This window comes from Anomaloglossus baeobatrachus, chromosome 10 (genome assembly GCF_048569485.1).
Source record: "Anomaloglossus baeobatrachus isolate aAnoBae1 chromosome 10, aAnoBae1.hap1, whole genome shotgun sequence".
Classification (NCBI taxonomy): Eukaryota; Metazoa; Chordata; class Amphibia; order Anura; family Aromobatidae; genus Anomaloglossus; species Anomaloglossus baeobatrachus.
The window spans coordinates 127,325,805-127,340,963 of NC_134362.1; positions in this window are offsets into that span (position 1 = coordinate 127,325,805).

A 15,159-nucleotide genomic window follows, 5' to 3' on the forward strand; every position below is an offset into this window, starting at 1 on the left:
TAACAGCGACTTACAAGGTCGCTGTTACGTCACCGAAAATGGTGACGTAACAGCGACGTCGTTGTCGCTGTCGCTTAGTGTGAACCCAGCTTAAGGCCCAGTCACACACAACGACTTACCAGCGATCCCGAAAACGATGCGACCTGTCATGTAGAACTGTTGAAGGGTCTTCATCCCCCTCCTCTTCTTCTGCAGCCACAGGTCGTCATGACGATTATCTGATCGGCCTGGAAGCTTAAGGTATTTATGACTGCAGAGAAAGACAATTCTTTGTAATATTGGCGGGAAAACTCCCAAAGCAGGTTTTTTAAGTGCTGCTTTAATGCTAGAAAAATGGAAAACATATTGCCAGAATCCCTGCGTCGTGCGGAACCCAGCGCATCGTCTCACCTGACGAGGAGATCGACGGAATCACGACAAATTAGTATTGGCCAGTAAAATTGTACTAGAGGCGTTGTGTTTGGTATCAATGTAACTGTAAAATCAAGATATAAAATATGACGCTAATATCTTTCACCTGTGTGACCCAGGAGCAAAGATATGAAAAACCCTAGAATTATGGAACTTTGTGAACATCAGAGCACAGCCCACAAGAGACCATAAAATGATGTCACAGAGAAAGGGGGGCTACCTAATGTATAATAGGAACAGCTTCGTTCTGGGGGGCAGTCAGTACTGGAGGGCATCATGAAGGGTGATGCTGGCCGATTCTAACATCTTCTTCTCTTGGAGTTCCCTCCTACTCCCTAAGCAGACGTCACTTCTATGGCATAAGCTTAGTAAGTCTCACTTTTATACCTTTTATTTTAATGTAACTGTTATGCTGTAATGTGTATTGTTCCCTTTTGTAAATTCTTGTATATTCTTTAAACACTGCCTATTTTCGGATTAAATATATAAAAATTTAAGAGTTTCTTTCCTTATGCTTTATATACGAATCCAAAACCCCGAAGGGCCTTATGCTATCTGAAACGGGTCCCCAGCTACCTGTAGAAAGTCTGGGTGGTGGCAGCGTAATTGTATTGCATTGAATTATTGGAGTGCTATCATTAAGGGTACCGAGGTATATAAATATTCCATTAGCAGGAATCGGGGATATATACATTTACCCTTGCTGTGAGACCTCCAATATTTGGCATTATCAGCTCAGCAGCCCCATCTTATGCATTGTCCTGCAGTACCAAAAGTGGCCTGCAGACAAGGGGGGCGCTAGAGAGTAGTCGTGTGTGACAAATCAGTGAACAGCTGCGGATTTCTGAGTGACTTCCCTGGCTGTTCGTGACAAATTCCCCTTTTTTGAGGTAGCATGGGAGATTGATTTGCCAATCGTCTCCTAAGCCTACCTCGCTGGCATCCCCCTGCCGGGACAGCCGATCAGCGTTGCCATGCTCAACACCCTTCCTGTGTTGAATGGTAAAGTCATACTGCTGTAGTGCCAAGCTGCACCGCAGTAGCTTACCATTGTCGCCGGCCACCCGGTGTAGCCAGCTGAGAGGGTTGTGGTCTGTCACTATGGTGAAGTTGCGTCCATATAGGTAGGGCTGCAGTTTCCACAGGGCCCACACTATAGCGAGGCACTCCTTCTCCACAGTGGCGTAGGCCACTTCCCGGGATAAGAGCTTGCGGCTGAGAAACATCACCGGATGCTCTTCTCCCTTCCCATTTACCTGGCTGAGTACTGCACCAAGGCCAAATGCACTGGCATCAGTCTGAACTATGAACCGTCGGGTGAAGTCCGGGGCTTTTAGGATTGGGGAACTGGAGAGGGCAGCTTTCAGTGCCCTGAAGGATCGTTCACAGTCATCTGTCCAGGTGACTACTTGCGGTAGCTTCTTTTTGGTGAGGTCCGTCAATGGCTTAGCAAGAGCACTATAGTTAGGAATGAACTTCCTATAGTACCCTGCCATACCCAAGAAGGACATCACCTGCTTCTTTGACTTGGGGTTAGGCCAGGAGGTGATGGCATCAACCTTCCCTGGCTCTGGTTTCAGGGTCCCGCCACCCACTCTGTGTCCGAGGTACTGTACCTCCGTCATGCCGATCTGACACTTCCCTGGCTTTATAGTCAGACCAGCGCTTTGGATCCGCCTGAGCACCTGCTCCAGGTGCCCCAGGTGTTCCTCCCAAGTGGGACTAAAGATGGCAATGTCATCCAGGTAAGCTACTGCAAACCCTCCTAGTCCCTCGAGCAGCTGGTCGACCAATCGCTGGAAAGTGGCAGGAGCATTTCTCATGCCAAAGGGCATGACAAGGGATTCATACAGCCCGAATGGGGTGATGAAGGCGGACCTTTCCTGTGCTTCCTTGGACATAGGAATCTGCCAGTACCCTCGACTCAGGTCCATGATGGTCAGGTACCGGGCCCCGGCTAAGCATCGATGCGTGGCATTGGGTACGCATCGGGTGCTGTGATTGCATTTAGCCTCCTGTAGTCCACACAAAACCGGGTTGTCCGGTCCTTTTTTGGAACCAAGACTACAGGCGAGGCCCATGCACTTTTGGACCTCTGGATTACTCCCAGGACTAGCATTTCATCGATCTCCCTTTTTATGTCCTTTTGTACCTTTAGGGAGACACGGTATGGGGGTTGACGAACTGGGGAATGACTCCCTGTGTCCACCTGGTGGGTGGCTAGGGATGTCTTCCCTGGGACATTCGTGAAGGTCATCAGGTAGGGCCGGAATACCTCCCGCAGCTGGGACCTTTGGCCCAGGGATAGCTGTGGGTTGAATGTCGCCTCCTCGATAGACCCTCCATCCCGGGCCGAGGCGAGCAAGTCCACCAAGACTTCACTTTCGCCTTCCTCGGGAAGACTACACACAGGAAGGGCAAAGGCTTCCCTGTCATGATGAGCTTTCATCATGTTGACATGGAAGACCTTTTGCCTCTTCCTGGCATGGTCGATGGTGACCACATAGTTTACGTCATTGAGGCGCTGATGCACCAGGTATGGACCCTCCCAGGCCGCCTGAAGCTTGTTCTGGGTCATTCGAACTAGGACCCACTTCTGACCCACTTCGTACACCCGCTCTCGAGCGTGTTGGTCGTACCATCGCTTCTGGCTGGCCTGGGCTTGCGCCATATTCTCATGCACCATCTGCGTCATTAACTGCATTTTAAAAAATAAGAAATAACGTTTGGAACTCCATTCTATGTCTGAACTGGGTGCAAAAACCTAAAAAAAAATCACTATGGGGAGATAAGGTATGCACACCAGTGACTATGTAAGGGGGAATACATGTAATAGCAGAAACTGTTTTTTTAGGTTTTTGCACCCAGTTCAGACATAGAATGGAGTTCCAAACGTTATTTCTTATTTGTTAGTAGTTTTTCATTTTTGAACCCTCCCCATACACACCTATTGCCAATCCACATCGTATATATAGCCTGGGTCTCAGCTTCCCATACACGGTAAGTTTTTTAACTGCATGAGAGGACACACACAAGCTAGGGACCCCAATGTAGAGAAATACTTTGGCGTAGTGTTGGGGCTCTATTGCATTGATCAATTCAGTAGCTAAATTTCTCTTTATTCATATATTCATGGCAGTAATGCAGGTTCCATTTTTCACATTTCACTCTGACATATAGCTATTGAATTTTTCATGTCAGTATTCACACAGCAGTTTCTGCTATTACATGTATTCCCCCTTACATAGTCACTGGTGTGCATACCTTATCTCCCCATATTAACTGCATTTTGTCACGAAGCCGAATGACATACTCCACAACGGACACTTCTGGGGAGTTCAGTTCCTCTTCCCAGGATTCCCTTACCAGACCAAGAGGCCCCCGGACTCGTCTGCCATACAGGAGCTCGAAGGGGGAAAACCCCGTTGAGGCCTGTGGTACCTCTCTGTAGGCAAACAGCAGGTGTGAGAGATACTGCTCCCAGTCGCGTCCATGTGACTCAACCAGCATCTTAAGCATCTGCTTAAGGGTACCATTAAATCGCTCACACAAACCATTGGTTTGTGGGTGATAAGTGCTTGTGTGGCGCCCCTGACCTGGTCAGGCACCACTGAGTACTGCACCCATGCTGGGGACAGTACAATACAAGTAATCCAGATGGCTGACCGAGGTGTGACTACACAGGCGCATAGTGATCAGGTCTCACACATGTACCTTTGAGAGGACCCCTGGGGAACCCAGGAGGGGGCAAGCCTTCACCTCCACTGGAATAGTGGAGGGGGTAGAGCCTCCATCTCCAATCAAGGGGTGTGGAAGAGAGTCTGGTTGCTAGGTGGCGTAGGCAAGAACAGGAGAGGAGGGGCAGTGAGCCAGTTCAGTGTAGAGTTCAGGGAGCTCGAGTCAAGAGCAGACCCCTGGAGCTGTGCAGTCTGACAGCGTCCGCGCAGTGGCTACCGACGGGGGAGAACGGTCACCTAGGAGGGCTACCCGAAATCCAGCTTCGGCTAGAGAGAGGACAGCGGAGTGGGAAGTAAGGAGACTGCTAGGGAGAACCAGGCCCAAACGGGCGGCAGATCCCGGAGCGAGGATAGATTCACCTTTCCCTGCTAAACCTGCCGGTGTGGGGCCCTCAAAGCCCACACCACAACACTACAAAAGCCGCAGCCACGTAGCCACAGTTAGGGCCCATAGGTCACAGGAGGCAAGCAGCTGGAGTGATCTGGTCCAGGCGACAAGCACACGGCAAACGAAGGAGAGAGAGGCTGCAGCATCTTCCCTGGGTGACCCCCATAGGGACTAAAAGTCGGGGTTACCCCAAACTACTAAGGGCTAAGGAAGGCGAGTTGGTAGTCACCATCAGAAGTCAGCCTGAAGGAATACCTGGTTCCAGTCTGGTTAATTCCAGCTACGCCCGGGTCACTCACCCTATCAACTGTGAGTAAAAACCCTGAAAGACACTCTGCCTGTGTTGAGTCATTCTGCGCCTTGTGGTTCTACACATCTACACAGGGCCCTGGGGCTTGCCTCACTCTCAGGAGGCTACTACATCCGACTGCACCCACCATCAGCCCCAGGCAGCCCTTAACCTGCAGTGGCGGTCCCCACTGACCGCAAATCTGAGAGTGGCGTCACGACAAGAAGAAGATCTCCTACCTGTGACCAGATTCAGCAGCGTGGAGTCCCTGAAGGTAATGCACCGACACCGCAACACCTGTGGGGCTTCACATTTGGCGTCACGAACAGGATAAGGACTAGACCTGTTCAGACAGGTGACCATCATATGCCTGGGCGGTCCGCTTGAAAAATTGGAAGCGCCGCCATATTGCCACCATGAAAAGCGCGCTGAAAAACAACAGCAGCCCGCGCTGGAAGAAGTTACCGCCCACGAAGAGGTGTGGCTACCCAGAGATCCCCTGCAGAGTTCTGACCTTGCCAGCGATGAGAGCGGAAGCGTCCAGAGACGTCGGGACAGAAAGGGAGCCGCGCGACGCATGCCAGACCGAGCGGCGACGACTCAGACCCCGATGGTGCCACCGATGGGTGAGTCGGTGTTGCCCCGGCCAGCGCAAGTGCCCCGACCCCTGCTGCTACGACCGCGGTCCCAGAAGAGGCGCCCGGCGCGGCGACGCCGAGCGAGGCCGCAGCCACGCTAGATGCGGCCCGCCAAATCCAGGCCGCCGCAGCGATGCCCCGCCTGGCCCGCAAAGGTCCGACTGCCACGGCGATACTCATCCGTGCCGCAGGAGTGACGCTGACCCAGGCTGCCACCCTGCTGAGCCCAGTCCGCCAAGACCCCACCGCAGCAGCGACGCTCGTCCGCGCCGCAAGTGAGATGCTGAACCAGGCCGCAGCCACGCCAGGTGCGGCCCGTCAAGCCCCGATCACTGTAGCGACGCCCAGCTCCACCTGCACGGATCCCAGCGAGGCTGCGACGCCAATTCAGACCGCGGCTGCCATGCCCAGCCCGGCCCGCCAAGACCAGGCCGCCGCCATGACAGGCGCGGCCCGCCAAGACCAGGCCGCCGCCATGACAGGCGCGGCCCGCCAAGATCAGGCCGCCGCCATGCCAGGCGCGGCCCACCAAGACCAGGCCGCCGCCATGCCAGGCGCGGCCCGCCAAGATAAGATTGCATCATCATTTTCCCCGGCCTGCAAGGCCAGAGCAGACACCGCTCCCCAGTCCAAGGAGGTCCCTGCTAGGAAGCCCACGCTGGGGGAGGACCCCGCATACTGGCAGCTGAAGGCTGATATGGAGGCCAAGTTCCCACAGGAGATGGTGGACCAGTACATGCTCCCTCCGCACGCCCCTAAGGCAACCCCTGCAGCAACCACGCCGAAGAGTCCACCGCCTGGGCCAGCTGAGGAACACTCATCCCCAGCGCTGCCACAAGCAGAGTGCAGCGAAGAACTAAGGGGGAGAGGAGGGCAAGAAGCTGAAGAGTTGCCCCTGGAGCCAGCAGCAGTGCTAGTCCCAGAGCCGGAGATGCTGCCATATTCCCGCTGGGATGAGGAAGACCTGACATCTCCTGCTGACGAAGACCTGCCCAACCGCCCCACCTGGGAGCTTGTAAGCTGTACCCAGCAGAGTTCAGCCCGCAAGCCACGGCGACGCAACAGAACGCAGTTTTCCCCAGCACCACAGTCTCCAGAGCAGCAAGACGCAGTCACCGCCAGAGACCTAGAGGAAAAACAGGTCCTGAGAAAAGTCAAACCTCAGATTAGAGGACCCCTGCGTCGAGGAATTGTCGAAGATTTCAGCCTCAAATCAGGATACGGCTTTATAGTATCACCTGGTGTGAAGGAAGGGATTTTCGTCAATAGAAGGGATGTGAGAGCCCATTTGCCCAGAGGACACCCTGGAAGAAATTTGAAGATAGGAGACTCAGTGGAGTTCACTATGCATCGGGGAGAAAGAGGCTATTATGCCCTAGATGTTGCACCATGCCCTAGAAGTCCTTGCAGAAGCCCTGCAGTCACAACAGAAGATGAAGACAGAGACACTGAAGAAGAAAGAAAAGACAAGGATGGAGAAAGCAACAGGAGCCGCAGCCCTACAGGCCCAAGCCCTGGTGAGGAGGAATCTGCCTAAAGCAAAGTTCACATAAAGCAAGTTAAAGTTTTGAAAAGTTTGAAGTTTTGACCAGTTTGCAACGTTTACGTTTAAGTATGTGCCCACATAAACTTGTGTGAGAAAACCATAAACCTTAAGGCTATGAACTGGCTATAGCCACAAACTCTCGCAGTGTAAATAGTTACACCAGAGGCACCACCACCCGAGCCAGCCTGTTTAGGGGCTTGGCTCGTCTGCAACCAGGAGGAGTCCGTCCGTATATAGGGCCTTGGCTCACCTGCGACCAGAAGGGCATGCCTGTTTATGGGGCCTGGCTCTCCACCACAAAGAGGGTACCTGGTCAGCACCAACTGTGGAGGCCGCCTCTACATCCTGCCAGAAGAGGCTGAAGGCGCGGATCCACCAGGCCAGGTATACCCTGAAACCACCAGACCACGAAAGCCGCCTCTACATCCTGCCAGAAGTGGCTGAAGGCGCGGCCAACGGGAGAGGCAGATTGGAGGAAAGGTCTGGGGAAATGGATGGCCCAGACCTGGTTACCAAAAGAAACCGGTGACCTGCCTCCTGAAAGGGTTTTGGGTGGGTTAACGGACTTGTGGGTGGAGGGTGGTGATGTATGATAGCTGGTGGTCTTAAAATGTTTTATCATGCTTTTACTGTTTTATGCATTTAAACTGTTGTCTTGCAGCCCGAGGACGTGCTGGTGATAACTAAGGGGGAATGTGGCGCCCCTGACCTGGTCAGGCACCACTGAGTACTGCACCCATGCTGGGGACAGTACAATACAAGTAATCCAGATGGCTGACCGAGGTGTGACTACACAGGCGCATAGTGATCAGGTCTCACACATGTACCTTTGAGAGGACCCCTGGGGAACCCAGGAGGGGGCAAGCCTTCACCTCCACTGGAATAGTGGAGGGGGTAGAGCCTCCATCTCCAATCAAGGGGTGTGGAAGAGAGTCTGGTTGCTAGGTGGCGTAGGCAAGAACAGGAGAGGAGGGGCAGTGAGCCAGTTCAGTGTAGAGTTCAGGGAGCTCGAGTCAAGAGCAGACCCCTGGAGCTGTGCAGTCTGACAGCGTCCGTGCAGTGGCTACCGACGGGGGAGAACGGTCACCTAGGAGGGCTACCCGAAATCCAGCTTCGGCTAGAGAGAGGACAGCGGAGTGGGAAGTAAGGAGACTGCTAGGGAGAACCAGGCCCAAACGGGCGGCAGATCCCGGAGCGAGGATAGATTCACCTTTCCCTGCTAAACCTGCCGGTGTGGGGCCCTCAAAGCCCACACCACAACACTACAAAAGCCGCAGCCACGTAGCCACAGTTAGGGCCCATAGGTCACAGGAGGCAAGCAGCTGGAGTGATCTGGTCCAGGCGACAAGCACACGGCAAACGAAGGAGAGAGAGGCTGCAGCATCTTCCCTGGGTGACCCCCATAGGGACTAAAAGTCGGGGTTACCCCAAACTACTAAGGGCTAAGGAAGGCGAGTTGGTAGTCACCATCAGAAGTCAGCCTGAAGGAATACCTGGTTCCAGTCTGGTTAATCCCAGCTACGCCCGGGTCACTCACCCTATCAACTGTGAGTAAAAACCCTGAAAGACACTCTGCCTGTGTTGAGTCATTCTGCGCCTTGTGGTTCTACACATCTACACAGGGCCCTGGGGCTTGCCTCACTCTCAGGAGGCTACTACATCCGACTGCACCCACCATCAGCCCCAGGCAGCCCTTAACCTGCAGTGGCGGTCCCCACTGACCGCAAATCTGAGAGTGGCGTCACGACAAGAAGAAGATCTCCTACCTGTGACCAGATTCAGCAGCGTGGAGTCCCTGAAGGTAATGCACCGACACCGCAACACCTGTGGGGCTTCACACTTGATATCAGATGCCGCACCTGCATTTTCTTACAGAGAGCCTCCATTAGACGAGACATGAACTGAGTCCCCTGGTCGGTAAGCATCTCCCTGGGAAATCCTACTCTGGAGAATATGGTCAAGAGGGCATCTGCCACCTTATCGGCTCTAACTGAGGACAGAGCCACTGCCTCCGGATACCGGGTAGCATAGTCTACCACAGTAAGGACGAACCATTTTCCAGAGCTGCTGGGGACGGCCAGAGGCCCGACAATGTCCACAGTGACCCTCTGGAAAGGCTCTTCTATCACCGGCAAAGAGATCAGGGGAGCTTTTGGAGCAGGCCCTGACTTTCCCCACTCTTTGACATGTGATACAGGAGCGGCAGTAGTTGGCAACATCTGTCCCCCATTTTGGGCCAATAGAAGTGGTGAGACAGCCGGGCCTTGGTTTTGCTGACCCCCAAGTGTCCGAGTGGGATCTCATGGGCAATCCGCAGCAACTCACTCCTAAAGCGATGAGGCACCACCAGCTGTCTTTCCTTCAGCCACTCTTGTTGGGGGTTACAGGGAACAGTCTCCCGGTACAACTTTCCCTGGTCCCAGAATACCCTCTCCTTATCGGTCTCGGAGGAGGGCTTCTCTGCGAGGTCCCTTAACGTCTCTAGACTGGCATTAGTTCGTAGAGCCACCTGGAACTCTTGGCTAGAGACAGCCAAAAGTGACGTTAAGGTTCCAACCTCACCGGGACCCTCTGGGACCTGCTCTTGGTCCGTAACCAGTTCCGTTATCCCTCTGGGTGAAGAGGTGTCAGAAGGCAAGGTTTCATTTGCGTTCTGGGCACTCTGACTGTGGGTGACAGCACCGATGAAGGCTGTCTCCCCGGGGAATAACCACTCTTCCCCATCAGCCTGACAGGTACTACTGGCTGTGTCACTGTCTGCTGTGACACTGCTCAGCTGCATTTGACCACTGTCCTCGTGGTTCTCATGTCTGCCTCCATCTCTGTCAGCACAGACACTTGCTACCTTGGGGTCGTCCTCAGCCACGTCACCCTGCCGCGTGGCATGGCTGAGTTCCCCTGTACAAACCTCCACTTTATTACCATGCACAACATTTGTAATTACGTTCTGGGTATCCGCATTCGGGTCGCATGACTTATCAACAACATTTGCATCACATGATTTAACAACATTTGCATCACATGACTTATCAACAACATTTGTATCACATGACTTTTTGGATTCGGCAGGATCATCAGGGAGAAATTGTGCAACTAATCGCCCCAGATCAGTCCCAAATAAAATATTGGTTGGTAGATGTTCGTCCACCCCCACTTCCCTCCACCCTCTCCCAGCACCCCAGTCGAGGGGAATCAGGGCCATTGGGAAGGATTGGTGGACACCCCCAAGGCAACAGTCAGGAGTTTTCAGGGGGGTACCAGTTCGGGGCGGACCAGTGTTCTGTCGGACCCAGTGTCCTTGAGCCCCACAGTGGGGGTTCCGCCTACGGTGACGGGGTGTAGGTTTTCGCAGACCCTACCACCCGCCTCCCTTGCCAAAAGGACAGTTCCAGTAGGCCCTTGGGCCTTGGATGTGGGGTTCCTCTTCTGCCTCTCTGGACAAACGGAGCTGAGGTGTCCAGGCTGGTTGCAGGAAAAACACCTGCGAGTGTCAGAGGTGGGCCGGGCACTGGTGGATGACACAGGACCTACGGGAGGTCGGCTGGTAGGGGCAGGGGTGGTTGTAGTTGTCATCTTACCCCCTTTCCAGCTGGTGGTGGACGGCTTCCGCACCCCTGATGCACGGTTGGCCACATAGGCGTCGGCAATCTGGGCTGCTTTTGAGGCCTCCTTGGGCTCTCGGTCCATAACAAACTGTCGAACCTCCACAGGACAGACATGTAGGAGTTGGTCCTTCACCATGAGGTCCTTTAACTCCTCAAAGGATGTAACGGACAGTCCTTGGATCCACTGGTCAAAGGTGCTCTGGAGCCCACCCTCCAAATCGCTGTAGCTGTCATGAGGTCCGAGCTGGAGGGCCCGGAATTTTTTTCGGTACACCTCTGGAGTCAGCTGATACTTCCGTATTAGGGCCTGCTTTATGGCCCCATAGTTTCCACTCTGCACTTGAGGGAGACTGGCAAACGCGTCCAGGGCCTTGCCTCGCAGCCCTGGGGTTAAGTATCGTGCCCATTGTGCTGAGGGCAACTGGTACTGCAAGCAAGTCTTTTCAAATCCCCTCAGAAAGGTGTCCAAATCCCCGTCCTTTTCCATCACAGGAAAGTGCTCCGGTCGGGACTTAAAGCTGCTGGCATTATTGGACTCACCGTTTAGTGAGGAAGATGTCTGCTGCCGGGCTTTGAGGATATTCAATTCATGGTCTCTCTGGGCTTGGCGCTCTCGCTCAGCTCACTCAGCCTCTCGCTCGGCTCCCTCAGCCTCTCGATATTGCTGAATGAGGTTTAGCCGTCCCTGCCGGTCATCTGCAGCGAATTGTTGTAGAGCCATCTTCAGGAAAGAGTCCATGTTGCCCCGGTCACTGCTCTGGCTCGCAATTGATGGCGGGGACTCTGCAGAAGCACTATCCTGGGCTTGGCTTGCCTCCTCTTCTCCAGCATTGGGGGAACGGACATGCTCTGCGTCCCATTGTAAAAGTTCTTTAATGAGGTCCTGCCTCGTTTTGCCATGGCCATCAATCAACTTGGATCTGCAGAGTGCAGCAAGGACCTCCTTCTGCTGATTGTACCAGGCTTCTGACACAGCATCCATAATTGCCAAATGAAAGATAGGATAGAAAACAAGAGAGAGGGGAGGGGGTAACTGCTACACGTACAGTATTGTTCCAGGTATATTTAAACACTGAGTTCGATCCTCAAAACTTTGCAAGTTTTTAGTGAAAGGGATGATTGCTCAAACCAGATCACTAATGCTTTATATATCCCACCGCTGCCACCAATTTGTCACGAACAGCCGGGGAAGTCACTCAGAAATCCGCAGCTGTTCACTGATTTGTCACACACGACTACTCTCTAGCGCCCCCCTTGTCTGCAGGCCACTTTTGGTACTGCAGGACAATGCATAAGATGGAGCTGCTGGGCTGATAATGCCAAATATTGGAGGTCTCACAGCAAGGATAAATGTATATATCCCCGATTCCTGCTAATGGAATATTTATATACCTCGGTACCCTTAATGATAGCACTCCAATAATTCAATGCAATACAATTACGCTGCCACCACCCAGACTTTCTACAGGTAGCTGGGGACTCGGTTCGGATAGCATAAGGCCCTTCGGGGTTTTGGATTCATATATAAAGCATAAGGAAAGAAACTCTTACATTTTTATATATTTAATCCGAAAATAGGCAGTGTTTAAAGAATATACAAGAATTTACAAAAGGGAACAATACACATTACAGCATAACAGTTACATTAAAATAAAAGGTATAAAAGTGAGACTTACTAAGCTTATGCCATAGAAGTGACGTCTGCTTAGGGAGTAGGAGGGAACTCCAAGAGAAGAAGATTTTAGAATCGGCCAGCATCACCCTTCATGATGCCCTCCAGTACTGACTGCCCCCCAGAACGAAGCTGTTCCTATTATACATTAGGTAGCCCCCCTTTCTCTGTGACATCATTTTATGGTCTCTTGTGGGCTGTGCTCTGATGTTCACAAAGTTCCATAATTCTAGGGTTTTTCATATCTTTGCTCCTGGGTCACACAGGTGAAAGATATTAGCGTCATATTTTATATCTCGATTTTACAGTTACATTGATACCAAACACAACGCCTCTAGTACAATTTTACTGGCCAATACTAATTTGTCATGATTCCGTCGATCTCCTCGTCAGGTGAGATGGTGCGCTGGGTTCCGCACGACGCAGGGATTCTGGCAATATGTTTTCCATTTTTCTAGCATTAAAGCAGCACTTAAAAAACCTGCTTTGGGAGTTTTCCCGCCAATATTACAAAGAATTGTCTTTCTCTGCAGCTTTTTGGCTTTAGTTCTACCATCACCCAAAGTCATAAATACCTTAAGCTTCCAGGCCGATCAGATAATCGTCATGACGACCTGTGGCTGCAGAAGAAGAGGAGGGGGATGAAGACCCTTCAACAGTTCTACATGACACGACCTGATAAAGATTGTAGGTAAGTCGCTGGGAGGTCGCAGGTGAGATGTCACACAGTCAGATCTTACCAGCGATGCAGGAACAATACACGTCGCAGTAGCGACCTATATAACGATCTCAGCAGTCACTGTGACCCTCTCACACAGTGTCAAACACAGCGATGTGTCCTGCCCAGCAGGACATCGCCTTTGAAGAAAATGGCCTGGACCATTCTGCAAGGACTAGAAATCTCACAGGAGGGGCCTGATCGCTGGTAGGTGTCACACATAACAAGATCGCTAACGGGATTGTTACTGCATCACAGAAACCGTGACCTAGCTGCAATCTCGCTAGCAATGTTGCTATGTGTGACGGTACCTTTAGTATCAATGGAGATAAAACAAGAAAGTGGAAACAATAAGCAGAGGTACAAGACCAACTTATCTGAGCGGCGTTCTGGTAGAGAGTAGGGCTGGTTTCAGAATGTCCTTAGCACACAGGATATCCATTGAGCACCGGCAAGTAACAGGAGAAAACTACAAACAGCGAGACCCGGCAAGTCCCAGCAATCGATCAGCTTACGGTGACTCTTCTCCTCTTCCCAGAATTCACTGGAAATATGCAAATGAGCTTCCTGCTTCTCCAATCCCTGGTTTTGCGATGTCCTCAAACAGCGAGACCCGGCAAGTCCCAGCAATCGATCAGCTTACGGTGACTCTTCTCTTCCCAGAATTCACTGGAAATATGCAAATGAGCTTCCTGCTTCTCCAATCCCTGGTTTTGCGATGTCCTCAAACAGCGAGACCCGGCAAGTCCCAGCAATCGACCAGCTTACGGTGACTCTTCTCCTCTTCCCAGAATTCACTGGAAATATGCAAATGAGCTTCCTGCTTCTCCAATCCCTGGTGGTGAAAATTTCCAGGAAAGAAAAGCACAAGGTCTAAGTTTAGAAGTCACAGGGTCTCTTTGAGACAAGACAGCCCCAGCTCCGATCTCAGAGGCACCACTCTCCACCTGAAAAGGAATAGATACACCAGGCTGCCGCAAGACTGGAGCAGAAGTAAACCTCCTTTTAAGCTCATGAAAAGCCAAGACTGCCTCTGAAGACCAATTTACAACATCAGCTCCCTTCTTGGTCAAATGAATCAATGGCTTGACAACATCAGAAAAATTGCCTATGAATTTACAATAGAAATTAACAAAACCCAAAAACGTCTGAAGGCCTTTCAAAGAAGTAGGCTCAACCCAATCATGAATGGCCTGGACCTTGACCGGATCCATCACAAAAGAAGATGGGGACGAAATAAACCCCAAAAAAGAGATCTTTTGTACGCCAAACAGACATTTCGATCCCTTGACATATAATGCATTGTCCCTGAGAACCTGAAACCCTGTCCGAACCTTTTAAACATGAGAATCCCAGTCATCAGAAGAAATCAAAATGTCATCCAAATAGACAATCAAAAACTTGTCCACAAAGTCCCGGAAAATATCATTCATAAAAGATTAAAAGACGGAAGGGGCATTAGTGAGCCCAGAGGGCATCATTAGGTACTCAAAATGCCCCTCAGGGGTATTAAACGCTGTCTTCCATTCATCACCTTGCTTAATGCGAATGAGATTATATGCTCCCCGAAGATCGAGCTTAGTAAACCAACTAGCACCCTTCACTCTAGCAAACAGGTTGGAAATCAGAGGCAATAGATACTGATATTTAACTGGGATTTCATTAAAGAGACAATGAGCCATCCTTCTTTTTTTTTTTTTTCAAATTCTTTATTTAACCATAAACATGGAATCATTCCAATCTGGATCAATTGCAATACATTTCACAACCATTGTATGACTGTGTATAACAGACTAACCGTGACACATGAACATTTTTTCAACATTTTGACCTCTCCATGTTTAACAAAGGTTTTATAGTACGGGAATACCCGGTTAAATTAAGAAAGAGAGAAAAAAGGAAACGAGTAAGACAAGGAAGGTTTAGCGAGAAACGAGCTGGGGGGGGTACATAAGGGGATAGAGGGAGGGGAGGGAAAAACACTGGGACACGAACAAACACACAGCAGGAATCCACCCTCTCAGAGCACCTCCTTCCCACGGCATCCATGGGGCCCCCCTCAATCTGGGGGTATCCATGTGCCGTATTCATTAGAGTATTTAAACTCGATCCAGGGGAACCAAGTCTTGTAAAAAGCCTCATGTCTATCATGGAT